Source organism: Triticum urartu, chromosome 7A (genome assembly GCF_056163025.1).
Source record: "Triticum urartu cultivar PI428250 chromosome 7A, HENAU_Tu73, whole genome shotgun sequence".
Taxonomy (NCBI): Eukaryota; Viridiplantae; Streptophyta; class Magnoliopsida; order Poales; family Poaceae; genus Triticum; species Triticum urartu.
The window spans coordinates 215094078-215121618 of NC_141879.1; positions in this window are offsets into that span (position 1 = coordinate 215094078).

The window sequence follows — 27541 nt, forward strand, 5'->3', positions numbered from 1 at the left end:
TGAACTAACCATATTCGCAATAACATTTAGGTCTCATGTTTACTCATATCAATGGCATAATCAACTAGCGAGCAATAATAATAAATCTCAGATGACAACACTTTCTCAAAACAATCATGATATGATATAACAGGATGGTATCTCGCTAGCCCTTTCTGAGACCGCAAAACATAAATGCAGAGCACCTTTAAAGATCAAGGACTGACTAGACATTGTAATTCATGGTGAAAGAGATCCAGTCAAGTCATACTCAATGTAAACTAATAGTAATGAATGCAAATGACAGTGGTGCTCTCCAACTGGTGCTTTTTAATAAGAGGATGATGACTCAACATAGAAGTAAATAGATAGGCCCTTCGGAGAGGGAAGCAGGGATTTGTAGAGGTGCCAGAGCTCGATTTTGAAATAGATAAGAATAATATTTTGAGCAGTATACTTTCGTTGTCAACATAACAACTGAGACATGGCGATATCTTCCATGCTACACACATTATAGGGGGTTCCCAAACAGAATGGTAAAGTTTATACTCCCCCTCCACCAACAAGCATCAATCCATGGCTTGCTCGAAACAATGAGTGCCTCCAACTAACAACAGTCCCGGGGGTGTTTTCTTTGCAATTATTTTGATTTGATTTGCATAAAGCATGGGACTGGGCATCCCGGTGACCAGCCATTTTATCGTGAGTGCGGAGCGGAGTCCACTCCTCTTGAGAATAACCCGCCTAACATGGAAGATACGGACAGCCCTAGTTGATACATGAGCTATTCGAGCATACAAAACAGAATGTTTATTTGAAGGTTTAGAGTTTGGCACATACAAATTTACTTGGAACAGAAGGTAAATACCGCATATAGGTTGGTATGGTGGACTCATACGGAATAACTTTGGGGTTTACGGAATTGGATGCACAAGCAGTATTGGCGCTTAGTACAAGTGAAGGCTAGCAAAAGACTAGGAAGCGACCAACTAGAGAGCGACAACAATCATAAACATGCATTAAAATTAATATACACTGAGTGCAAGCATGAGTAGGATATAATGCACCATGAACATTGTCAGGACCCCGATTCCAAGTCACATCGATCTAGCCGGTAACACCTCATATCACTTTGCGGCCTCACGCACGGTATTCCCACGGGTGTCGCCTTACCATGGCCCAGGACCGTTTGCGCCTTTTGGCTCACGTATATGATAGTGTCGCTAGCATCCATATGACAGGGAACCCGGGCCGACATGACTAGTCGTGAACCCAAAGTGGCACTAACTTATAGGGACAGGCATACATGAATCAACATCGAGCATGTCGGTCAGCAGCGTGCGAATCCGGGCTGTAGCACTGGGCTAACAGGACTCCGGAGGTCACCGCGTGACATTTCCCCGAAGGGACAGACACAGGAACGAAGTGAATCACATGCCGGCCAGTCAAGTGTTCCGGAGCAGTAGTGCTGGGCTAGCAGGACTCCGGTGAACCGGGCTGTAGCGGACTACTATGGCTCATGGAAGCACAAGACTACATTTCCCCATAAGAGAGGCTACCAAGGATAAACCACTAGGTTGTCGGATCCCACACATACCAAGCATTTCAATCATACACACAATATGCTCAATATGTGCAATACAACATGGCATCACAACAAGACTCTACGACTCAGAGTATTTATTCTTTAGGCTCCGAGGAGCGAGGTAATACAAACATGGGTCTCATGACCCGACAATCATAGCATACAAGTCAGAGCACATGCGGAAGCTTAACATGTCTGAGAACAGACATCTACAAATGGAAAAGGCTAAGAAGCCTGACTATCTACCAGATCCTGCCGAGGGCACAAGATCGTAGCTGAGGTATCAAGCTAAACGTCGAAGTCCACGCGGAACTACTAGCGAGACTGAAGTCTCTCTGCAAAACATAAATTAAGCAAACATGAGTACAAAGGTACTCAGCAAGACTTACATCAGAACTAGCTACATATGCATCGGTATCAGCAAAGGGGGTGGAGTTTTAACTGCAGCAAGCCAGCTTTGACTCAGTGGCTAACTTGAACTACGACTGCAAGCAACTCTTTTGAGGTGGCGCACACGAGTCCACATATTCACCATCCAATACACCACTATGGATCCGCTCCCGTCTCCCTGCGAGAAGGCCATCCATAGCACTCACACTTATCTTGCGAGTTTTAGAGTATCCACTTTCACTTGTCTATGAACTATGAAAGGGGTCCAAGTTTCCATATCCGAGGAATCCGGCTATTCGAATAGATAATGATAACCCTGCAGGGGTGTACTTCTTCACACACGCTCCCACCACTTACCACCATATACACGTCATGTATCTCGGCAACCTTGGAGACGTCGGGCGTTGCAGTGAAGCTTCTGGATGCGTCGAGGGGGCAAGGGGATGGCAGTGGGCGCAGCAACGGCGAGCGGCGGCGGCTGCGCTCGGGTGGGTGCGCGCGAGAGGGATAGGGGAGGGGATGAGCACGGGGGGGAGGAGTGATAGGGCCTGGGGGTGCGTGGCCGTCTCCGTGGCGCTGGGAGAGAGCCTCAGGAGCGTGAGGTAGGTAGGGAGGAGGTGGCGGCCTCAGCGCGCGCCGTGCCCGCCTTCGCCTCTGCCTACTGGCAGAGGTTGAAGACGACTGGCACTAGCCAGCTGGGCTGGGCCGGCTGGAGGAGCTGGGCCACTACAGTAACAGGCCAGGTGGGCTTTGCCAGGTAGGTTCCTCTCTTTCTAATTCTGTTTCTGTTTTCTATTTATGTTATTTTGTTTTGATTTAGTTTATAACCCAAATCATTTTAATAAATCCTGAAAATAATTGTGGGCATTAAATGAATTATTACAGAGGCCCTTAACTATTTTCAGAATTATTGGAGCATTTTAAAAATATTAATAGTATTTAAATGCCCCAATTCAAATACAATATGGGTTATTCAAAAATCCAGAATGGCCTAAAAATATGTGCATCATTTTTGGCAGAGGTTTTCACCTTTATCAAAAATAATGAACTTTTCTAAAGGGCATTCTGGGTTTATTGAAAATATTTTTTATTTTGATCCTAACTGCATTTCATTTAGTGCTAGGGCTTGTCATCCCCATTTCAAATTTTAAACAAATATAGACATGATGCATGGATGCTTATGATACTAACTGCAATCAAATTCTAGGGCTGTGACAACTCGCCCCCACTAAACAAGAATCTCGTCCCGAGATTCAAGACGTGAGGTAAGAAGACAGAGGGGATACAAAGCTAATCACGACCTTCACGATCCAGATGTCTTTCTCGAGGATGTTGATTCATTGCATCACCTTGATCTCGACGTCTTGCTTTGAGAACTACATCCAACATGACAACGAGTAGAAAGGGAGAATTTAAGAAGAATCGACCTCCCTGAGGTTCGAGCAACTTAGGATCATCTTAATGATCACAAGATCAACTCATGGAATGAGACATAGTAACATCTCTTGAGCTGAGACACGAAGCATACACCTAGAGGGACGGAGTGAAACGGATGGCGAAGGTTCACTAGGTAGGCAACAATTCCATACTCGAATAGGATGGAGCATGAATTTCAAAGTAGCAAGAAGACATTTGCCATGATTTCGTAATGTGATACCTCGGGGAAGGTGACTCGTAGAATTATTCCCTTAAGTGGTAAAAAGAATTACTTTTGATTCGGAGATCATTGAAACTCTTTATACCAGCCTAAGGCAATGACAATCGAACATTTGAAGGAGTTCAAAAGAATGACATACTTGGACTAGAAAGGATGATGTAGACTCCCTTGTTGAAGACAACGCAATGGACGATTTTGCTTATCATCGGAAATGGATGGGACCCATGGTAAGTCCACTTTTGAAGATGATCCTGAACAACAACTACTGAGGTGCAAGCTGGGAACAAAATGCAAATTTTGGGAATAATTCTGGTAACTGGGGAAGAACTCAACAGTCGAGAGTAAGTCCACTGTTTGAAAAGGTTATAACATAACCGAGGAAGCTAGAAGAAAATCCCAGTTAATGCCAATGGTAAAACCTAGTGCTTGCGCGTGCTCTCAAGAACTTGAGCATCTCCATATTCATCAAGGTTTTACCAATATCCGTGGCAAGGATCCTGGCAACACGACATACCACCATGATGACTAGTGATGGATGATGTGGATACAGAGGAAGATAACACCTTCTCAGATCTTCCCTTAGCGAGGCTAAGGGAACAGAATCTGGACGATCGACCGAGAGACATTTAGCACTCCGCTTCTAATGTTCTCCTTGATGTGCTAGCGTAATCCATTTATAGATATGGTTTGATATCTAGAACATCAAGTAAAGGTTGGACTTCGGAAGCTCAAGAATCCGTAAGGATTAACTACAGAGGTAAATCCTACGAAATCCTCATGGGAAGGTGGCCAACTTTCTTCAATCGAGATACTACAATAATAGGTCTTCCGGCTGGATTTGTTGGCCACGACATCCACTTTACCGGTTATCGAGAGACCAATATTATAGTTCTTGGAAAATGCTCCAACCATCATATCTGCCTGAGATTCAGATCTGGTTGGTGTCGGGATATTCCAGACTCATCGAGTCTAGAAAGAAAAATGAAGTTTTGCAACACAAATCGACGAGATGACGTTACGAGATTCTCGGGGAATGAACTACGATAGTAAGCTCCAAAACATGAGGCAGTTCTGCTACAAGCGTGTGAACACGTTGTCCTAGACAAGCATGGCCACCTGGTAGTCTTACAACAAAACACTACCGAGTTCAGGAGGGAACCATCAACGAGGATATCGAAGTCCTTGCATAAGTCTAGCTCCTAAGAAGAAACTTCTTCTCCTTGAACAAACCAATCAGTGGCTTGGTGTGCTAGGAACACATATGGAGTGGAGGTAATTAATCTACCAAACCATAGAATACTTCGCACATATGCATGACTGATTTGGGATGATTCCAAGGGAAACAAAACAAACCTTTCTCAAATTCATGGCGGCAACTTACACCTAATGCATGTGAACTTGGAGAAAGTCACTTCTTTTATCCAAGCATAAGCTTCATGAACGGAACACGAAGGCATTGCTTACAAGGTTTTCAACACTAGGTTGATGTTCAACATGAATCATGGGGAAGACAAAATGCTGCTGATGGGCTCAACAACAACTCATCGAAATTTCCATACCACTGGACTTCCACCATCATGTGAACACGGTGATAGCATTGGTCAGACCAAAAGATGTAATGGTGTATTCTTGAGGGATCAACCACGAGTAAGACAACACTATGAACATTGTTGGTTCTGATTTGACTTGACGATAGCCCATACTCAAGTCAAAGTTTTGACAAGACAATAGATCCAACAACTGATCACGAGGACCAATTGGTGAAGATATCATCTTTCTTCAACACACACACACAACACAAAGATATCCCTTCAGAAAGAACCAAATTTGGCAAAGCCTTTTATCTGCCAACTCTCCAAGTTGTTGTTTAGCTTAACCATCTAGCTCAGGGGTATCCAACACAGATTCTTGGAGAAGGGGTGGTTTATAGAAAAACCAACATGATCACGAACTCAACATAGCGATCAGGGAACAACCTGGTAATACTTCCGAGAAGATATTCGGAAAATCATGAACCACCGATATGTTATTAAGCTCGAGAACAATCTTGCTTTTCAGGGCAAGACGATATGATCAAGGAGCGAGGGATTGTCACAATCCTAACTCATTGGTCGATGAGTGAACCCGGAGATATGGACTAGGTAGCACGATCAATCTTAGAATGGTAGCTCAAAAACCAACACGCTAGGAATAAGAATATTGTCCATTTACTACAAAGCAACGAGTTGCTCGGAGTATTGATTTCACACATCACAATTCACTTGTCGGCATTCCAGTTACAACAACACGGAACCGAGGAATGAATAATGATGGCGAGAAATATCACTGTATCAAGAGTTCATAGGAGGTTGTGCAATTCCTATGATATTCCTGACATAAAGAGGGCAATACTTAAGGGTTGAACAGAATCAAAAGCTGGATTGTCACTTTGATCTGCAGAATACAACTGCTTTGACCCAATCCTGGATATGGATGAGGTACTGGAGTTTGTTTCTCCTAGTCATTCCGAAATGGAATGGCTTGACGGATCACATGAATAATAGGCATCGATAACACCAATGCACGACTACTCTTGACCAACAATTGATGGACGAGGTTCAGAATACAACTAAAGAGGAACAACTCAAAGGAACATATAATTTTTCTTAGTTATGGTTGCATGGATTAGCATGTTATTTCTTCCGGATAACCCATGCAGAAAGGTAGGACTGGCAGATTCACAATAAAGAAGGGAGAACTCATCAAGAGCACTCTGGTTGTGATCTTTTGATCCAACAAACTTCTGCCATAAGTGGTTCATAGTATTTGGAAGGAGGAAATACCACGGATCTCGAGGACTATCACAAAGGTTACTAATATCCTAAAGGAACTAGCAACACTATCAACATGAGATAAGTAGGGGAATCTCGGGTTCAAGAACCCATGAATAGAATACCTACCACTACATGGCATCACGGGATGCTTTCGAGAATGGTGGCCAGAATTATCACACCGGGAACACAAAACATGGCTAGATTACTAGGTGACTCCCTACAACACCTAGGGTCATAATAATAGCTCCAACATATATGTCAAGGCAACGGAGTACCTCAACTCACCGATTAGTGTGGATAAACTGGCCCAGAGGAACATCGAAAACCAGAGGGAAAGGATTTTGCAAATGCATCAGATTGTTTGGAAACCTGGGACGACTCGGACAGCATAACGGCTGTAAATGCTCAAAAAGTTTTGAGACATCCTACAAATTGGTGGCATAACCACTCAGAAGCACAATATCAAGGTTCCGAGACCAACTATGAACACACGGAAGTAGTAGGAACTGAACTGAGGCTTAAATCCATCAATCCTATAAGTCTCTATCATAGTAACTCGTCATCCTGATAGATAGATGAGAAGGCCTAGTTCTTAATCCCCGTAGAAGAGAAGAGGTTGACTCAGATCAGAAGGCCATGAGGTATAAGAAGTAAAAAGAGCCTTACGTTCCCTTCCACAATCAATTCCCTTATATAACTAAAGCATTTCTAGACTCAACTTCGACCAGTTTGGCTTGGTAATCCTACAGGCAATCAGGCTCTGATACCAAACGTTGTCAGGACCCCGATTCCAAGTCACGTTGATCTAGCCGGTAACACCTCATATCACTTTGCGGTCTCACGCACGGTATTCCCACGGGTGTCGCCTTACCATGGCATGGGACCGTTTGCGCCTTTTGGCTCACGTATATGATAGTGTCGCTAGCATCCATATGACAGAGAACCCGGGCCGACATGACTAGTCGTGAACCCAAAGTGGCCCTAACTTACGGGGACAGGCATACATGAATCAACATCGAGCATGTCAGTCAGCAGCGTGCGAATCCGGGCTGTAGCACTGGGCTAACAAGACTCCGGAGGTCACCGCATGACATTTCCCCGAAGGGACAGACACAGGAACGAAGTGAATCACATGCCGGCCAGTCAAGTGTTCCGGAGCAGTAGTGCTAGGCTAGCAGGACTCCGATGAACCGAGCTGTAGCGGACTACTATGGCTCATGGAAGCACAAGACTACATTTCCCCATAAGAGAGGCTACCAAGGATAAACCACTAGGTTGTCGGATCCCACACATACCAAGCATTTCAATCATACACACAATATGCTCAATATGTGCGATACAACATGGAATCACAACAAGACTCTATGACTCAGAGTATTTATTCTTTAGGCTCCGAGGAGCGAGGTAATACAAACATGGGTCTCATGACCCAACAATCATAGCATACAAGTCAGAGCACATGCGGAAGCTTAACATGTCTGAGAACAGACATCTACAAATGGAAAAGGCTAAGAAGCCTGACTATCTACCAGATCCTGCCGAGGGCACAAGATCGTAGCTGAGGTATCAAGCTAAACGTTGAAGTCCACGCGGAACTACTAGCGAGACTGAAGTCTCTCTGCAAAACATAAATTAAGCAAACATGAGTACAAAGGTACTCAGCAAGACTTACATCAGAACTAGCTACATATGCATCGGTATCAACAAGGGGGGTGGAGTTTTAACTGCAGCAAGCCAGCTTTGACTCAGTGGCTAACTTGAACTACGACTGCAAGCAACTCTTTTAAGGTGGCGCACATGAGTCCACATATTCACCATCCAATACACCACTATGGATCCGCTCCCGTCTCCCTACGAGAAGGCCATCCATAGCACTCACACTTATCTTGCGAGTTTTAGAGTATCCACTTTCACTTGTCTATGAACTATGCAAGGGGTCCAAGTTTCCATATCCGAGGAATTCGGCTATTCGAATAGATAATGATAACCCTGCAGGGGTGTACTTCTTCACACACGCTCCCACCACTTACCACCATATACACGTCATGTATCTTGGCAACCTTCAAGCGGAAGCCTGGCGAGGGTGTCGGCCACGGCCTACCTAAACACTTAAGTCTCTAGTCCAGGTTTATCGCCTATCCAGGTTCCATCCGTAGGGAGTCCGGCCGAGGTTTCCACATACGGCCCCGAACGATGTGAACAGGGTTCCCGAGACACCAAACGGGCGCCCGGTACACCGTGCCACGGTGTATCTACCGCAACATAGCCCACCCCTATGGTCAGCGCTACACACGGCCGCCAACACATAACCTACAAACACCAGAAACTAGTTGCAACTCCTCGACAGAGTACTAGGGTGATTAAGAAGCCGAGAGGGTCAATTAAGGATCCCAATGAGTGGTAGTAGTTGTTCATGGATCACAGACACAGAACTCAGTTCCTGAGGACGGTTTCAATGAGACAACCCACCATGTACTCCTACATGGCCTCTCACCGCTACCTTTACCAAATCGTGTTCACACACTTAGCTCTCAACGGTAGGACATGTTCATCACCATTCCAATTCATTCCCGATGAATCAGACCTGACACAACTCTAAGCAATAGCAGGCATGACAAGCAAACATGAATGAGTAGGGACATCGGGGCTCAAACTACTCCTACTCATGCTAGTGGGTTTCATCTATTTACTGTGGCAATGACAGGCCATGCAAAGGAAAGGGGTTCAACTACCGCAGCATGTAACAGTTGAATCGTTGTTGTCCTAATGCAGTAAAAGAGAGCAGGAGCGAGAGAGTGGGTTTGTATCGGAATGAACAAGGGGTTTTTGCTTGCCTGGCACTTCTGAAGATAGTAAAGCTCTTCATCGGTGTCATCGAACTCATCGCCGAAACATACACCTACCGAGGGGGAACAACCACCGGCAAAACAAGAGGGAACACAATCAATGCAATGCAACAATATGATGCATGATCATGACATGGCAATATGATGGGATTTGAGCTAATGCAACTAGTAGCAGAAAGGTTTGGGTTGATTTGAACTCAAGGTTCAAATTCAAATTCAAACTATGAATTCAAATAGTGCATTATCATGTTTTGGACTAGACAGTGAGGTTAAGTTGCTCAAACATGCATGAAAATGCCATATTCAGATTCCTTGGGTTTTTCTGATCATTTTTCATATATAATTTATTTCATTTGGAGTTACGGTTGAATTTCTATGAATTTTAGAAGTTTACACTAATTTCTGGAATTTTCTGAATTATTTTTAATCCAGAAAATGATTAGCTGTGTCAGCAATGCATAAGCATGACGTCAGCGGGTCAACAGGGTCGCCCAGAGTCAAAACCTGATGGCTGGGACCCACTAGTCAGTCTCACAGAGCTGGCTAGTGTGACTGACATGTGGGCCTGGTCAATGACCACGTCAGCTGGGTCAATGATGACGCGTGGGGCCACTGGATTAATCTAAAATAAACAGGGAATAAACCCAAGGTTAATTTGGGTGCGGGGCCCATATGTCAGTGAGAGAGGAGGTTAATTAGCAGGGTAATTAGTCCCTAACGACAGTGCCATGTCAGCACGCCGGAGTTGAACGTCGGCGAGCACGCGAACGCGTCGGCGATGCCCGGGAATGCGCTACGGGCGGCGGTTGGACGTGATGTGGGCACCGCGAGGAAGACCTCGCTCGCCCGCATCCAGGGGTGCTCGCAGCTGGACGCAGGGAGGCCGGGGTCGACGGCGGCGACCACTTGGGCGGCGGCCGGAGTTCGGGTGGTGGTGGGTTTGGCACTACGGCTTGCGTTCGAGAAAAGTAGCAGGCTACAGAGGCACTAGGCGTTGCTACGAGCGCAACGGCACACACACAAGACCAATTGGTCACCGGAGCCACATCGGTGACGAGGCCAGGCGGCAGCGCGATTCGGTCGGCAAGGGGGCTACGGCTACGGGGCATAATCGAGCTCGGGGGGAGGGGGGTTAGATGCAGGAGCTCATAGCGCTTCGGACGGAAGGCTCGAGGGGCTCGGGGAAGGCCTGCAGACGGCGGAGCGGTGATGACGTTCGTCGGAGCCCGAGGAGGAAGATGAAGCCGATGCCGGCGACGCAGCGCGTACGGGCTCGAGCGCGTCAGCTTGGAGACGTCAGGCGTTGCAGTAAAGCTTCTAGATGCATCGAGGGGGCGAGGGGATGGCAGTGGGCGCAGAAACGGCGAGCGGTGGTGGCTGCGCTCGGGTGGGTGCGCGCGAGAGGGACAGGGGAGGGGATGAGCACGGGGGAGGAGTGATAGGGTCTGGGGGTGCATGGCCGTCTCCGTGGCACTGGGAGAGAGCCTCAGGGGCGTGAGGTAGGCAGGGAGGAGGTGGCGGCCTCAGCGCGCGCCGTGCCCGCCTTTGCCTCTGCCTACTGGCAGAGGTTGAAGACGACTGGCACTAGCCAGCTGGGCTGGGCCGGCTGGAGGAGCTGGGCCACTACAGTAACAGGCCAGGTGGGCTTTGCCAGGTAGGTTCCTCTCTTTCTAATTCTGTTTCTGTTTTCTATTTATGTTATTTTGTTTTGATTTAGTTTATAACCCAAATCATTTTAATAAATCCTGAAAATAATTGTGGGCATTAAATGAATTATTACAGAGGCCCTTAACTATTTTCAGAATTATTGGAGCATTTTAAAAATATTAATAGTATTTAAATGCCCCAATTGAAATACAATATGGGTTATTCAAAAATCCAGAATGGCCTAAAAATATGTGCATCATTTTTGGCAGAGGTTTTCACCTTTATCAAAAATAATGAACTTTTCTAAAGGGCATTCTGGGTTTATTGAAAATATTTTTTATTTTGATCCTAACTGCATTTCATTTAGTGCTAGGGCTTGTCATCCCCATTTCAAATTTCAAACAAATATAGACATGATGCATGGATGCTTATGATACTAATTGCAATCAAATTCTAGGGCTGTGACAAACATAAATATCATAGAGGCTATGTTGATTTTGTTTCAACTACATGCGTGAATGCTACCTCTTGAGCACTGTGTTGGTTTTCCCCGAAGAGAAAGGGATGATGCAGCAAAGTAGCATAAGTATTTCCCTCAGTTTTTGAGAACCAAGGTATCAATCCAGTAGGAGGCTACGCGCGAGTCCCTCGTACCTGCACAAAACAAATAAATCCTCGCAACCAACGCAAATAGGGGTTGTCAATCCCTATAAGGCCACTTACGAGAGTGACATCTGATAGATATGGTAAAGATAATATTTTTGGTATTTTTGTGATAAAGATGCAAAGTAAAATAAAGGCAAAGTAAAAAAGCAAAGGAAATAACTAAGTAGTAGGAGATTAATATGATAGAGATAGACCCGGGGGCCATAGGTTTCACTAGTGGCTTCTCTCGAGAGCATAAGTATTCTACGGTGGGTGAACAAATTACTGTTGAACAATTGACAGAATTGAGCATAGTTATGAGAATATCTAGGTATGATCATGTATATAGGCATCACGTCCGAGACAAGTAGACCGACTCCTGCCTGCATCTACTACTATTACTCCACTCATCGACCGCTATATCCAGCATGCATCTAGAGTATTAAGTTAAAAACAGAGTAACGCCTTAAGCAAGATGACATGATGTAGAGGGATAGACTCATGCAATATGAAGAAAACCCCATCTTGTTATCCTCGATGGCAACAATACAATACATGCCTTGCTTCCCCTACTGTCACTGGGAAAGGACACCGCAAGATTGAACCCAAAGCTAAGCACGTCTCCCATTGCAAGAAAGATCAATCTAGTAGGCCAAACCAAACTGATAATTCGAAGAGACTTGCAAAGATAACCAATCATACATAAAAGAATTCAGAGAAGATTCAAATATTATTCATAGATAGACTTGATCATAAACCCACAATTCATCGGTCTCAACAAACACACCGCAAAAAGAAGATTACATCGAATAGTTCTCCACAAGAGAGGGGGAGAACATTGTATTGAGATCCAAAAAGAGAGAAGAAGCCATCTAGCTACTAACTATGGACCCGTAGGTCTGAGGTAAACTACTCACACTTCATCGGAGGGGCTATGGTGTTGATGTAGAAGCCCTCCGTGATCGATGCCCCCTCCGGCGGAGCTCCGGAACAGGCCCCAAGATGGGATCTCGTGGATACAGAAAGTTACGGCGGTGGAATTAGGGTTTTGGCTCCGTATCTGGTCGTTTGGGGGTACGTAGGTATATATAGGAGGAAGGAGTACGTCGGTGGAGCAATAGGGGGCCCACGAGGGTGGAGGGCGCGCCCCCTACCTCGTGGCCTCCTATTTTCTTTCTTGACGTAGGGTCCAAGTCTCCCGGGTCTTGTTCGTTGAGAAAATCACGTTCCCAAAGGTTTCATTCCGTTTGGACTCCGTTTGATATTCTTTTTCTTCGAAACCCTAAAACAGGCAAAAAAACAGCAATTCTGGGCTGGGCCTCCAGTTAATAGGTTAGTCCCAAAAATAATATAAAAGTGGATAATAAAGCCCAATAATGTCCAAAACAGTAGATAATATAGCATGGAGTAATCAAAAATTATAGATACATTGGAGACGTATCAAGCATCCCCAAGCTTAATTCCTGCTCGTCCTCGAGTAGGTAAATGATAAAAACAGAATTTTTGATGTGGAGTGCTACTTGGCATAATTTTAATGTAGTTCTTCTTAATTGTGGTATGAATATTCAGATCCGAAAGATTCAAGACAAAAGTTCATATTGACATAAAAATAATAATACTTCAAGCATACTAACTAAGCAATTATGTCTTCTCAAAATAACATGGCCAAAGAAAGTTCATCCCTACAAAATCATATGGTTTAGCCATGTTTCATTTTCATCACACAAGAATGCTCTCATCATGCACAACCCCGATGACAAGCCAAGCAATTGTTTCATACTTTAGTACGCTCAAACCTATAAACTTTCACGCCATATATGAGCGCGAGCCATGGACATAGCACTATGGGTGGAATAGAATATAATGAGGGGGTTATGTGGAGAAGACAAAAAAGGAGAAAGTCTCACATCAACGAGGCTAATCAATGGGCTATGGAGATGCCCACCGATTGATGTTAATGCAAGGAGTAGGGATTGCCATGCAACGGATGCACTAGAGCTATAAATGTATGAAAGCTCAACAAAAGAAACTAATGGGTGTGCATCCAACTTGCTTGCTCACGAAGACCTAGGGCACTTGAGGAGGCCCATTGTTGGAATATACAAGCCAAGTTCTAAAATGAAAAATTCCCACTAGTATATGAAAGTGACAAAACAAGAGACTCTCTAACATGAATATTAAGGTGCTACTTTGAAGCACAAGTGTGGCAAAGGATAGTAACATTGTCCCTTCTCTCTTTTTCTCTCATTATTTTTTTGGGCCTTCTATTTTTTATGGCCTTCCTCTCTCTTTTTTTTTCTCACTTGGGACAATGCTCTAGAAAATGATGATCATCACACTTCTATTTATTTACAACTCAATGATTACAACTCGATACTAGAACAAAAGATGACTCTATATGAATGCCTCCGGCGGTGTACCAGGATATGCAATGGACCAAGAGTGACATGTATGAAAGAATTATGAACGGTGGCTTTGCCACAAATACTATGTCAACTACATGATCATGCTAAGCAATATGACAATAATGAATGTGTCATGATGAATGGAATGCTGGAAAGTTGCATGGCAATATATCTCGGAATGGCTATGGAAATGCCATAATAGGTAGGTATGGTGGCTGTTTTGAGGAAGATATAAGGAGGTTTATGTGTGAAAGAGTGTATCATATCACGGGGTTTGGATGCACCGACAAAGTTTGCGCCACCTCTCAATGTGAGAAAGGGCAATGCACGTTACCGAAGAGGCTAGCAAGGATGGAAGGGTGAGAGTGCGTATAATCCATGGACTCAACATTAGTCATAAAGAACTCACATACTTATTGCAAAAATCTACAAGTCATCAAAAACCTCGGTACTACGCGCATGCTCCTAGGGGGGTAGATTGGTAGGAAAAGACCATCGCTCGTCCCCGACCGCCACTCATAAGGAATACAATCAAATAACAACTCATGTTTCAAATTTGTTGCATAATGTTTACCATACGTGCATGCTATGGGACTTGCAAACTTCAACACAAGTATTTCTCAATTTCACAACTACTCAACTAGCACGACTTTGATATTATTACCTCCATATCTCAAAACAATCATCAAGGATCAAACTTCTCGTAGTATTCAAAACACTCTTAAGAAAATTTTACTAACTTTGAATACCTAGCATATTAGGATTTTAAGCAAATTATCATGCTACTAAGACTCTCAAAATAATCTAAGTGAAGCATGAGAGATCAATAGTTTCTATAAAACAAATCCACCACCGTGCTCTAAAAGATATAAGTGAAGTACTAGAGCAAAAACTATATAACTCAAAAGATATAAGCGAAGCACATAGAGTATTCTAACAAATTCCAAATTATGTATGGCTCTCTCAAAAGGTGTGTACATCAAGGATGATTGTGGTAAACTAAAAATTAAAGACTCAAATCATACAAGACGCTCCAAGAAAAACACATATCATGTGGCGAATAAAAATATAGCTCCAAGTAAAGTTACCGATAGAAGTAGACGAAAGAGGGGATGCCTTCCGGGGCATCCCCAAGCTTTGGCTTTTATGTGTCCTTAGATTATCTTGGGGGTGCCATGGGCATCCCCAAGCTTAGGCTCTTGGCACTCCTTGTTCCATAATCCATCAAATCTTTACCCAAAACTTGAAAACTTCACAACACAAAACTTAAAGTAGAAGATCTCGTGAGCTCCGTTAGCGAAAGAAAATAAAAGACCACTTCAAGGTACTGTAATGAACTCATTATTTATTTATACTGGTGTTATACCTACTGCATTACAACTTCTCTATGGTTTATAAACTATTTTACTAGCCATAGATTCATCAAAATAAGCAAACAACACACGGAAAACAGAATCTGTCAAAAACAGAACAGTCTGTAGTAATCTGTAGCTAGGGCAAGATATGGAACCCCAAAAATTCTAAAATAAATTTTGGACGTGAGGAATTTATCTATTAATCATCTGCAAAAATAATTAACTAAATAGCACTTTCCAAATAAAAATGGCAGCAGTTCTCGTGAGCGCTAAAGTTTCTGTTTTTTACAGCAAGTTCAACAAGACTTTCCCCAAGTCTTCCCAACGGTTCTACTTGGCACAAACACTAATTAAACAGAAAAAACACAACCAAAACATAGGCTAGATAAATTATTTATTACTAAACAGGAGAGAAAAGCAAGGAATAAAAATAAAATTGTGTTGCCTCCCAACAAGCGCTATCGTTTAACGCCCCTAGCTAGGCATAATAAGCAAGAATAGATCTAGGTATTGCCATCTTTGGTAGGCAATCCATAAGTGGCTCTCATAATAGATTTATAAGGTAATTTAATTTTCTTTCTAGGGAAGTGTTCCATGCCTTTCCTTAATGGAAATTGGAATCTAATATTTCCTTCCTTCATATCAATAATTGCACCAATCGTTCTAAGGAAAGGTCTACCAAGAATAATAGGACATGAAGGATTGCAATCTGTGTCAAGAACAATAAAATCTACGGGCACATAATTCCAATTTGCAACAATAAGAACATCATTAATTTTCCCATAGGTTTCTTAATAGTGGAATCCGCAAGGTGCAAGTTTAGAGAGCAATCATCAAAATCACGGAAACCTAACAAATCACACAAAGTCATTCGAATCATCGAAACACTAGCACCCAAATCACATAAATCATAGCATTCATGATCTTTAATTTTAATTTTAATAGTTGGTTCCGACATATCATAAAGTTTTCTAGGGATAGAAACTCCCAATTCAAGTTTTTCTTCATAAGATTGCATCAAGGCATCAACGATATGTTTAGTAAACGCTTTATTTTGACTATAAGCGTGAGGAGAATTTAGCACGGATTGCAACAAGCAAATACAATCAATCAAAGAGCAATTTTCATAGTTAAATTCCTTGAAATCCATAATAGTGGGCTTAGCAACATCTAAAGTTTTAATTTCTTCAATCCCACTTTTATCAAATTTAGCATCAAGATCAACAAATTCCGAATTCTTAGAACGCCTTCTAGGTAAAGGTGGGTCATATTCAGTCCCATAATTATCAAGATTCATATTGCAAAACAAAGATTTAATAAGGGACACATCAATAACTTTTAGATCTTCATCTTTATTTTCATAGGAGCTAGAAGAACATGCTCTTATAAAGGCATCTTTCTTAGCACGCATCCTAGCGGTTCTTTCTTTGCACTCATCAATGGAAATTCTCATGGCTTTGAGAGACTCATTGATATCATGCTTAGGTGGAATAGATCTAAGTTTCAAAGAATCAACATCAACAGAAATTCTATCAACGTTCCTAGCCAAATCATCAATCTTAAGCAATTTTTCTTCAATCATAGCATTAAAATTCTTTTGCAAAGTAATAAATTCTTTAATATTAGATTCAAAATCAGAGGGCATATTATTATAATTTACATAAGAATTGTTGTAGGAATTACCATAATTATTAGAGGGATTACTAGGATAAGGCCTAGGATTAAAATTTCCTCTATACGCGTTGTTACCAAAACTGTTCCTACCAACAAAATTCACATCCATAGATTCATTATTATTCTCAATCAAAGTAGACAAGGGCATATCATTGGGATCAGAAGAAACACTCTTATTAGCAAATAATTTCATAAGTTCATCCATCTTTCCACTCAAAACATTAATTTCTTCTATCGCATGCACCTTTTTATTAGTAGATCTTTCAGTATGCCATTGGGAATAATTAACCATAATATTCTAGGAGTTTAGTAGCTTCTCCTAAAGTGATTTCCATAAAAGTGCCTCCTGCGGCCGAATCTAAAAGATTTCTAGAAGCAAAATTCAATCTGGCATACAAATTTTGTATAATCATCCACAAATTTAAACCATGAGTAGGACAATTACGTATCATTAGTTTCATTCTCTCCCAAGCTTGTGCAACATGTTCATGATCAAGTTGCTTAAAGTTCATAATATCGTTTCTAAGAGAGATGATCTTAGCGGGAGGAAAATACTTAGAGATAAAAGCATCTTTGCACTTGTTCCATGAATCAATACTATTTTTAGGCAAAGACGAAAACCAAGCTTTAGCACGATCTCTAAGCGAAAAAGGAAATAGCTTCAATTTAACAATATCATTATCCACATCTTTCTTCTTTTGCATGTCACACAAATCAACGAAGCTATTTAGATGGGTAGCGGCGTCTTCACTAGGAAGGCCGGAAAACGGATCTTTCATGACAAGATTCAGCAAAGTAGTATTAATTTCACAAGATTCAGCATCGGTAAGAGGAGCAATCAGAGTGCTAATAAAATCATTGTTGTTGGTATTAGTGAAGTCACACAATTTAGTATTATCTTGAGCCATCGTGACAAGCAAGCAAACTAACACACGAGCAAACAAAAAGCAAGCGGGCAAAAAGAGGCAAATAAAGAAAGAGAGGGAGGATATAGAGAGAGGGCGAATAAAACAGCAAGGGTGAAGTGGGGGAGGAAAACAAGAGGCAAATGGCAAATAATGTAATGCGGGAGATAAGGGTATGTGATGGGTACTTGGTATGTTGACTTTTGCGTAGACCTCCCCGACAACGGCGCCAGAATCCTTCTTGCTACCTCTTGAGCACTGCGTTGGTTTTCCCCGAAGAGGAAGGGATGATGCAGCAAAGTAGCGTAAGTATTTCCCTCATTTTTTGAGAACCAATGTATCAATCCAGTAGGAGGCTACGCGCGAGTCCCTTGTACCTGCACAAAACAAATAAATCCTCGCAACCAACGCAAATAGGGGTTGTCAATCCCTATAAGGCCACTTACGAGAGTGAGATCTGATAGATATGATAAAGATAATATTTTTGGTATTTTTGTGATAGAGATGCAAAGTAAAATAAAGGCAAAGTAAAAAAGCAAAGGAAATAACTAAGTAGTAGGAAATTAATATGAAAAAGATAGACCCGGGGGCCATAGGTTTCACTAGTGGCTTCTCTCGAGAGCATAAGTATTCTACGGTGGGTGAACAAATTACTGTTGAGAAATTGACAGAATTGAGCCTAGTTATGAGAATATCTAGGTATGATCATGTACATAGGCATCACGTCTAAGACAAGTAGACTGACTCCTGCCTGCATCTACTACTATTACTCCACTCATCGACCGCTATCCAGCATGTATCTAGAGTATTAAGTTAAGAACAGAGTAACGCCTTAAGCAAGATGACATGATGTAGAGGGATAGACTCATGCAATATGAAGAAAACCCCATCTTGTTATCCTCGATGGCAACAATACAATACGTGCCTTGCTGCCCCTACTGTCACTGGGAAAGGACACCGCAAGATTGAACCCAAAGCTAAGCACTTCTCCAATTGCAAGAAAGATCAATCTAGTAGGCCAAACCAAACTAATAATTCGAAGAGACTTGCAAAGATAACCAATCATACATAAAATAATTCAGAGAAGATTAAAATATTATTCATAGATAGACTTGATCATAAACCCACAATTCATCGGTCTCAACAAACACACCGCAAAAAGAAGATTACATCGAATAGTTCTCCACAAGAGAGGGGGAGAACATTGTATTGAGATCCAAAAAGAGAGAAGAAGCCATCTAGATACTAACTATGGACCCGTAGGTCTGAGGTAAACTACTCACACTTCATCGGAGGGGCTATTGTGTTGATGTAGAAGCCCTCCGTGATCGATGCCCCCTCCGGCGGAGCTCCAGAACAGGCCCCAAGATGGGATCTCGTGGATACAGAAAGTTACGGCGGTGGAATTAGGGGTTTGGCTCCGTATCTGGTCATTTGGGGGTACGTAGGTATATATATAGGAGGAAGGAGTACGTCGGTGGAGCAACAGGGGGCCCACGAGGGTGGAGGGCGCGCCTGGGGGGGTAGGCGCGCCCCCCTACCTCGTGGCCTCCTCTTTTCTTTCTTGACATAGGGTCCAAGTCTCCCGGGTCTTGTTCGTTGAGAAAATCACGTTCCCGAAGGTTTCATTCGGTTTGGACTCCGTTTGATATTCTTTTTCTTTGAAACCCTAAAACAAGCAAAAAAACAGCAATTCTGGGTTGGGCCTCCAGTTAATAGGTTAGTCACAAAAATAATATAAAAGTGGATAATAAAGCCCAATAATGTCCAAAACAGTAGATAATATAGCATGGAGCAATCAAAAATTATAGATGTGTTGGAGACGTATCAGTGAACATGTGCCAAGTCAAGCCACTCAAATCGTTCAAAAGAGGATACCACCCTATCATACCACATCACAACCATTTTAATAGCATGTTGGCACGCAAGGTAAACCATTATAAGCTCCTAGCTAATTAAGCATGGCATAAGCAACTATAATCTCTAATTGTCATTGCAAACATGTTCATTCATAATAGGCTGAATCAGGAACGATGAACTAATCATATTTACAAAAACAAGAGAGGTCGAGTTCATACCAGCTTCTCTCATCTCAATCAGTCCATCATATATCGTCATAATTGCCTTTCACTTGCACAACCGAATGATGTGAATAATAATAACAGTGCACGTGCATTGGACTAAGCTGGAATCTGCAAGCATTCAATAAACAGGAGAAGACAAGGCAATATGGGCTCTTTTGTCAAATCAACAATAATGCATATAAGAGCCACTTTAACAATTTAATTATGGTCTTGTGCTATCGACCCCCAAAGAAAAGAAAAGAAATAAAACTATTTACATGGGAAAGCTCCCAAAAAGCAAAAGAAGAACAGGAAATCTTTTTGGGTTTTCTTTTTAATTACTACTACAAGCATGGAAATTAAAACTAGCTAAAGGCTACAACTATTTTTTTTTGTTTTTCTTAAGGTTTATTTCAAACACACAAGAAGAAAGCATAAAAAGAGAAAATAAACTAACATGGATATTACAGTGAAAGAGTATGAGCACCGACATCTAGCAATGAGTGTGTGAACATGAATGTAATGACGGTGAGAAATACGTACTCCCCCAAGCTTAGGCTTTTGGCCTAAGTTGGTCTATTGCCACGGATGGACTGGCGGATATCCAAAGTTGTAGTTGGGGTCGTACTATGATGGATACTCAGATTGCCACTGGCTAGCAATCACCTCCGGATCCCATTGGTAATCAGACTGTCGTGGAGGATCAAATTGTGGTTCCGGCTCTGGCTCTGCAGCTGATGTAGGGTTCTGGTAGGCGTGAATGGCCTCCAACGAAACAAGGTACTTGCCTGCAGATAAATCAAACAAGGAAGGAGCAGGCATGGTAATAGCCTCAGGATGATGTTTATCAAAGAACAATTTGTATTTAAGCTCATTTTCCCTATTCTTAACAATAAAATCATGTGCTACCATACTCTTATAATCTAAATAAACAGCAGGGAGAAATTTTTCTTCCTTTTCATAGTGCCTAATAGGTATGTTATAGTATGCAGCAAGGCGTGAAGCATAGACACCTCCAAAGATGGGGCCCTTTGTACGGTTCAGACTTAACTGTTTGGCAATAATACCGCCCATACTAACAGAGTCGTCACGGAATAAACCATGGAACAAAATAATTATATCAGGAACACTAAGGTTTCCACAGTTTCCGCGACCAATTAAGCAACGACTAGCAAATATTGCAAAGTAGCGTAAAACAGGAAAATGTATGCTAGTGATTCTTGCATCGGAAACTTTCCTAGTTTCCCCTACAGTAATAGTGTCAATGAACCCGTCCACATCTCTACGATGTGGTTCCTCTAAGCTACCCTTGAAAGGTAATTTGCAAACCCTGCAAAATTCATATAGTGACATCTTCTTAACCATGTCATATAAATGAAACTCTACTGAAGGAGGTGATTCTTTAGGATAATAGTAGAAGTTTTGCACAAAAGTATTGGTGAGTAAGAGATACTGTTCGCGTTGCTCGCGGAGGAAGTCGGTGAGGCCTGCATTCTTAGCCAATTCATAAAAATCATCATAAATCCCGACTACTCTCAAGAAATCATTGGAAGGCCATTCACACGGCCGAACCTCCGCGGTGCGAGGCAGATTATATTTGGGCCTCTCTGCTTCTTCATTTTGCTTTTCCTTCGAGCTTCGGCTCGATGAGCCCCTCAAAAATCTCTTCATTATTTTCTGAAAAATTCTGAATTTTTTAGTAACTTATAAAAAGGAACCAAGCTCAACAAAATTGATAGCAACTACTCCTACAAGTGCCTAGGACCTATATCATGCATTAGAACTACTTGGAACCATATAAATTTGACATGCAAGCTCAAGAACATGGTCACCTAGGCAGCACAAATTTGCAATGAATAAAGTACTAGAACAAAAACTAATTGGACCAATGGAGGAGTCACATACCAAGGAACAATCCCCCAAAGCAGTTTTGTGAGAGGTGCTTTGAGCAAGGAGATCGAAAATCGCACCAAAATGAGCTAGAACTCGTGCTTGAGCTGGATGGTGATTTTTTTGGGAGGAAGAAGAAGTGTGGGTGCAGGAATAAGTGGAGGGGAGCCACCGTGGGCCCACGAGGCAGGGGGCGCCCCCTGGACCCTCGTGGCCAGGTGCTTGCTCCCCCTGCTGTGTTCTCAGTGCCAGATATTCTCAAATATTCCATAAAAACCATATTAAATTGGCAGGGCATTTGGAGAACTTTTATTTTCGGGGTATTTTTATATTGCACGGATAATTCAAAAAACTGACAGAAAATACTATTTTTACTTTATTTCAACTAAATAACAAAAAGTAAAAGGAGGGTACAGAAGGTTTTGCTTTCAAACTTCATCCATCTCATGCTCATCAAAAGGAATCCACTAACAAGGTTGATCAAGTCTTGTTAACAAACTCATTTCGAGTAACATGAAACCGAAGAAATTTCGAATGACACTATGTTACCTCAACGGGGATATGCACATCCCCAATAATAAGAATATCATATTTCTTCTTGACAGTAGGAAGAGGAAATTCAAAACCTCCAAAAATAATCAATGGAATTTTTCCAATAGAATTGATACTGTGGACTTGAGGTTGTTTCCTCAGAAAGTGTACCATACACTCATTACCATTAACATGAAAAGTGACATTGCCTTTGGTGCAATCAATAACCGCCCCTGCAGTATTCAAAAGGGGTCTTCCAATAATAATAGACATACTATCGCCCTTGGGAATATCAAGAATAACAAAGTCCGTTAAAATAGTAACGTTTGCAACCACAATAGGCACATCCTCACAAATACCGACAGGTATAGCAGTTGATTTATTAGCCATTTGCAAGGATATTTCAGTAGGTGTTAACTTATTCAAATCAAGTCTACGATATAAAGAGAGAGGCATAACACTAACACCGGCCCCAAGATCACATAAAGCAGTTCTAACATAGTTTCTTTTAATGGAGCATGGTATAGTTGGTACTCCTGGATCTCCTAGTTTCTTAGGTATTCCACCCTTAAAAGTATAATTAGCAAGCATGGTGGAAATTTCAGCTTCCGGTATCTTTCTTTTATTAGTAACAATATCTTTCATGTACTTAGCATAAGGATTCATTTTAAGCATATCAGTCAAACGCATACGCAAAAAGATAGGTCTAATCATTTCAGTAAAGCACTCAAAATCCTGATCATCCTTTTTCTTGGATGGCTTAGGAGTAAAAGGCATGGGTTTCTGAACCCAAGGCTCTCTTTCCTTACTGTGCTTCCTAGCAACAAAGTCTCTTTTATCATAACGTTGATTCTTTGATTGTGGGTTATCAAGATCAACAACAGGTTCAGCTTCTACATCATTATCATTGCTAGGTTGAGCATCAACATGAACATTATCATTAACATTATCACTAGTTTCATGTTCATTACCAGATTGTGTTTCTGCATCAGAAATAGAAATATCATTGGGATTCTCAGGCGTGTCAACAACAGGTTCACTAGAAGCATGCAAAGTCCTATCATTTTTCTTTTTCTTCCTCTTAGAAGGACTAGGTGGATCAATATCATTTCTCTGAGAATCTTGCTCAATTTTCTTAGGATGGCCCTCAGGATACAAAGGTTCCTGGGTCATTTTACGACCTCTAGTCATAACTCTAACAACATTATCATTTTTCTTACTATTTAATTCATTGAGCAAATCATTCTGAGCTTTAAGTACTTGTTCTACTTGAGTGGTAACCATAGAAGCATGTTTACTAATGAGTTTAAGTTCACCTTTAACTCTAGACATATAATCACCCAAGTGTTCAATCATATAAGCATTTTGTTTCAATTGTCTACCAAAATAAGCATTGAAGTCTTCTTGCTTAACCATAAAGTTATCAAACTCATCCAAACATTGGCTAGCAAACTTAGTAGGAGGGATTTCAGCTTTATCATATCTATAGAGAGAATTTACCTTTACTACCGGTGTCGGGTTATCAAGACCATGTGTGTCTTCAATAGGTGATGGATTAAAACCATATATTTCTTCAACAGGCGGTAAATTAAGACCATGTATTTCTTCAATAGGTGATAAATTCTTAACATCTTCAGCTTTAATACCCTTTTCTTTTATGGATTTCTTTGCCTCTTGCATATCTTCAGGACTGAAAAATAGAATACCCCTTTTCTTCGGAGTTGGTTTAGGAATAGGCTCAGGAGTTGGCTCAGGAAGTGTCCAATTATTTTCATTTGTCAACATATTATTCAATAGAATTTCAGCTTCATCTAGTGTTCTTTCCCTGAAAACAGAACCATCACAACTATCCAGGTGGTCTATGGAAGCATCGGTTAGTCAATTATAAAAGATATCAAGTATTTCATTTTTCTTAAGAGGATGATCAGGCAAAGCATTAAGTAATTAGAGAAGCCTCCCCCAAGCTTGTGGGAGACTCTCTTCTTCAATTTGCACAAAATTATATATATCCCTTAAGGCAGCTTGTTTCTTATGAGCAGGGAAATATTTAGCAGAGAAGTAATAAATCATATCCTGGGGACTACGCACACAACCAGGATCAAGAGAATTAAACCATATCTTAGCATCACCCTTTAATGAGAACGGAAATATTTTAAGGATATAAAAGTAGCGAGTTCTCTCATCATTAGTGAACAGGGTGGCTATATCATTTAATTTAGTAAGATGTGCCACAACAGTTTCAGATTCATAGCCATAAAAAGGATCAGATTCATTATATTAGGATCAATAGAGAATTCATAATCCTTATCAGTAACAAAGCTAGGTGAAGTAGCATAAGCAGGATCATATTTCATTCTAGCATTCAGAGTTTTTTGTTTCAACTTAGCTAATAATTTCTTAAGATCGCTTCTATCACTGCATGCAAGAAAGTCTCTTTTAGTTTCTTCATCCATAACATAGCCCTCAGGCACAACAGGCAATTCATATTTATTAGGAGAGCCTTCATCATCACTTTCATCAATATTATCAGTTTCAATAATTTCATTCTCTCTAGCCCTAGCAAGTTGTTCATCAAGAAATTCACCAAGTGGCACAGTAGTATCAAGCAAAGAAGTAGTTTCATCATAAGTATCATGCATAGCAGAAGTGGCATCATCAATAATATGCGACATATCAGAATTAATAGCAGAAGCAGGTTTAGGTGTCACAAGCTTACTCAAAACAGAAGGTGAATCAAGTGCACAGCTAGATGGCAGTTCCTTACCTCCCCTCGTAGTTGAGGGATAAATTTTTGTTTTCGCATCTTTCAAGTTCTTCATAATGACCAGCAGATATAAATCCCAAGTGACTCAAAGAATAGAGCTATGCTCCCCGGCAACGGCGACAGAAAATAGTCTTGATAACCCACAAGTATAGGGGATCGCAACAGTTTTCGAGGGTAGAGTATTCAACCCAAATTTATTTTGGACACAAGGGGCGCCAAAGAATATTATCAAGTATTAGCAGCTGAGTTGTCAATTCAACCACACCTGGATAACTTAATATCTGCAGCAAGGTATTTAGTAGTAGAAGTAATATGATAGTAGTGGTAACGGTGGCAAAAGGTAACGATAGCAAAAGTAATAGTTTTGGTGTTTTATAGTGATGATAACAATAGCAACGGAATAGTAAATAAACGAAGAACAATATATGGAAAGCTCATAGGCATTGGATCGGTGATAGAGAATTATGTCGGATGTGGTTCATCATGTAACAGTCATAACATAGGGTGAGACAGAACTAGCTCCAATTCATCAATGTAATGTAGGCATGTATTCCGAATATAGTCATACGTGCTTATGGAAAAGAACTTGCATGACATCTTTTGTCCTACCCTCCCGTGGCAGCGGGGTCCTAGCGGAAACTAAGGGATATTAAGGCCTCCTTTTAATAGAGTACCGGACCGAAGCATTAACACATAGTGAACACATGAACTCCTCAAACTACGGTCATCACCGGGAGTGGTCCCGACTATTGTCACTTCAGGGTAGCCGGATCATAACACATAGTAGGTGACTATAGACTTGCAAGATAGGATCAAGAACTCACATATATTCATGAAAACATAATAGGTTCAGATCTGAAATCATGCCACTCGGGCCCTAGTGACAAGCATTAAGCATAGCAAAGTCATAGCAACATCAATCTCAGAACATAGTGATACTAGGGATCAAACCCTAACAAAACTAACTCGATTACATGAAAAATCTCATCCAACCATCACCTTCCAACAAGCCTACGATGGAATTACTCATGCACGGCGGTGAGCATCATGAAATTGGTGATGGATGATGGTTGATGATAACGACGGCGACAAATTCCCCTCTCCGGAGCCCCGAACGGACTCCAGATCAGCCCTCCCGAGAGAGTTTAGGGCTTGGCGGCGGGTCTGTATCGTAAAACGTGATGAATCTTTCTCCCTGGTTTTTTTCTCCTCGAACACGAATATATGGAGTTGGAGTTGAGGTCGGTGGAGCTCCAGGGGGGCCCATGAAGCAGGGGCCCTCGTGGCTAGGGTGTGGGCCCCCTGGCCTTGATTCTTTGCAAGTATTTTTTATTATTTCCAAAAATAATTGATACGTCTCCAACGTATCTATAATTTTTTATTGTTCCATGCTATTATATTATCTGTTTTGGATGTTTATGGGCTTTATTATGCACTTTTATATTATTTTTGGGACTAACCTATTAACCCAGAGCCCAGTGCCAGTGCCAGTTTCTGTTTTTTCCTTGTTTTAGAGTATCGCAGAAAAGGAAAATCAAACGGAGTCTAATTGACCTGAAACTTCATGGAACTTATTTTTGGACCAGAAGAAGCCCACGGAGTATCGGAGATGGACCAGGAGAGTCCCGGGCTGCCCACGAGGGTGGGGGGCGCGCCCACCCCCCTGGGCGCGCCCCCCTGCCTCGTGGACAGCCCGAAGATCCACCGACGTACTTCTTCCTCCTATATATACCCATATACCCTAAAAACTTTGAGCAGAATAGATCGGGAGTTCCGCCGCCAGAAGCCTCTGTAGCCACCGAAAACCAATCTAGACCCGTTCCGGCACCCTGCCGAAGGGGGAACCCCTCATCGGTGGCCATCTTCATCATCCCGGTGCTCTCCATGACGAGGAGGGAGTAGTTCTCCCTCGGGGCTGAGGGTATGTACCAGTAGCTATGTGTTTGATCTCTCTCTCTCTCGTGTTCTTGAGGTGGTACGATCTTGATGTATCGCGAGCTTTGCTATTATATTTGGATCTTATGATGTTTCTCCCCCTCTAATCTCTTGTGATGAATTGAGTTTTCCCTTTGACGTTATCTTATCGGATTGAGTCTTTAAGGATTTGGGAACACTTGATGTATGTCTTGCCGTGCTTATCTGTGGTGACAATGGGATATCACGTGATCCACTTGATGTATGTTTTGGTGATCAACTTGCGGGTTCCGCCCATGAACCTATACATAGGGGTTGGCACACGTTTTCGTCTTGACTCTCCGGTAGAAACTTTGGGGCACTCTTTGAAGTACTTTGTGTTGGTTGAATAGATGAATCTGTGATTGTGTGATGCATATCGTATAATCATACCCACCACAGATACTTGAGGTGACATTGGAGTATCTAGGTGACATTA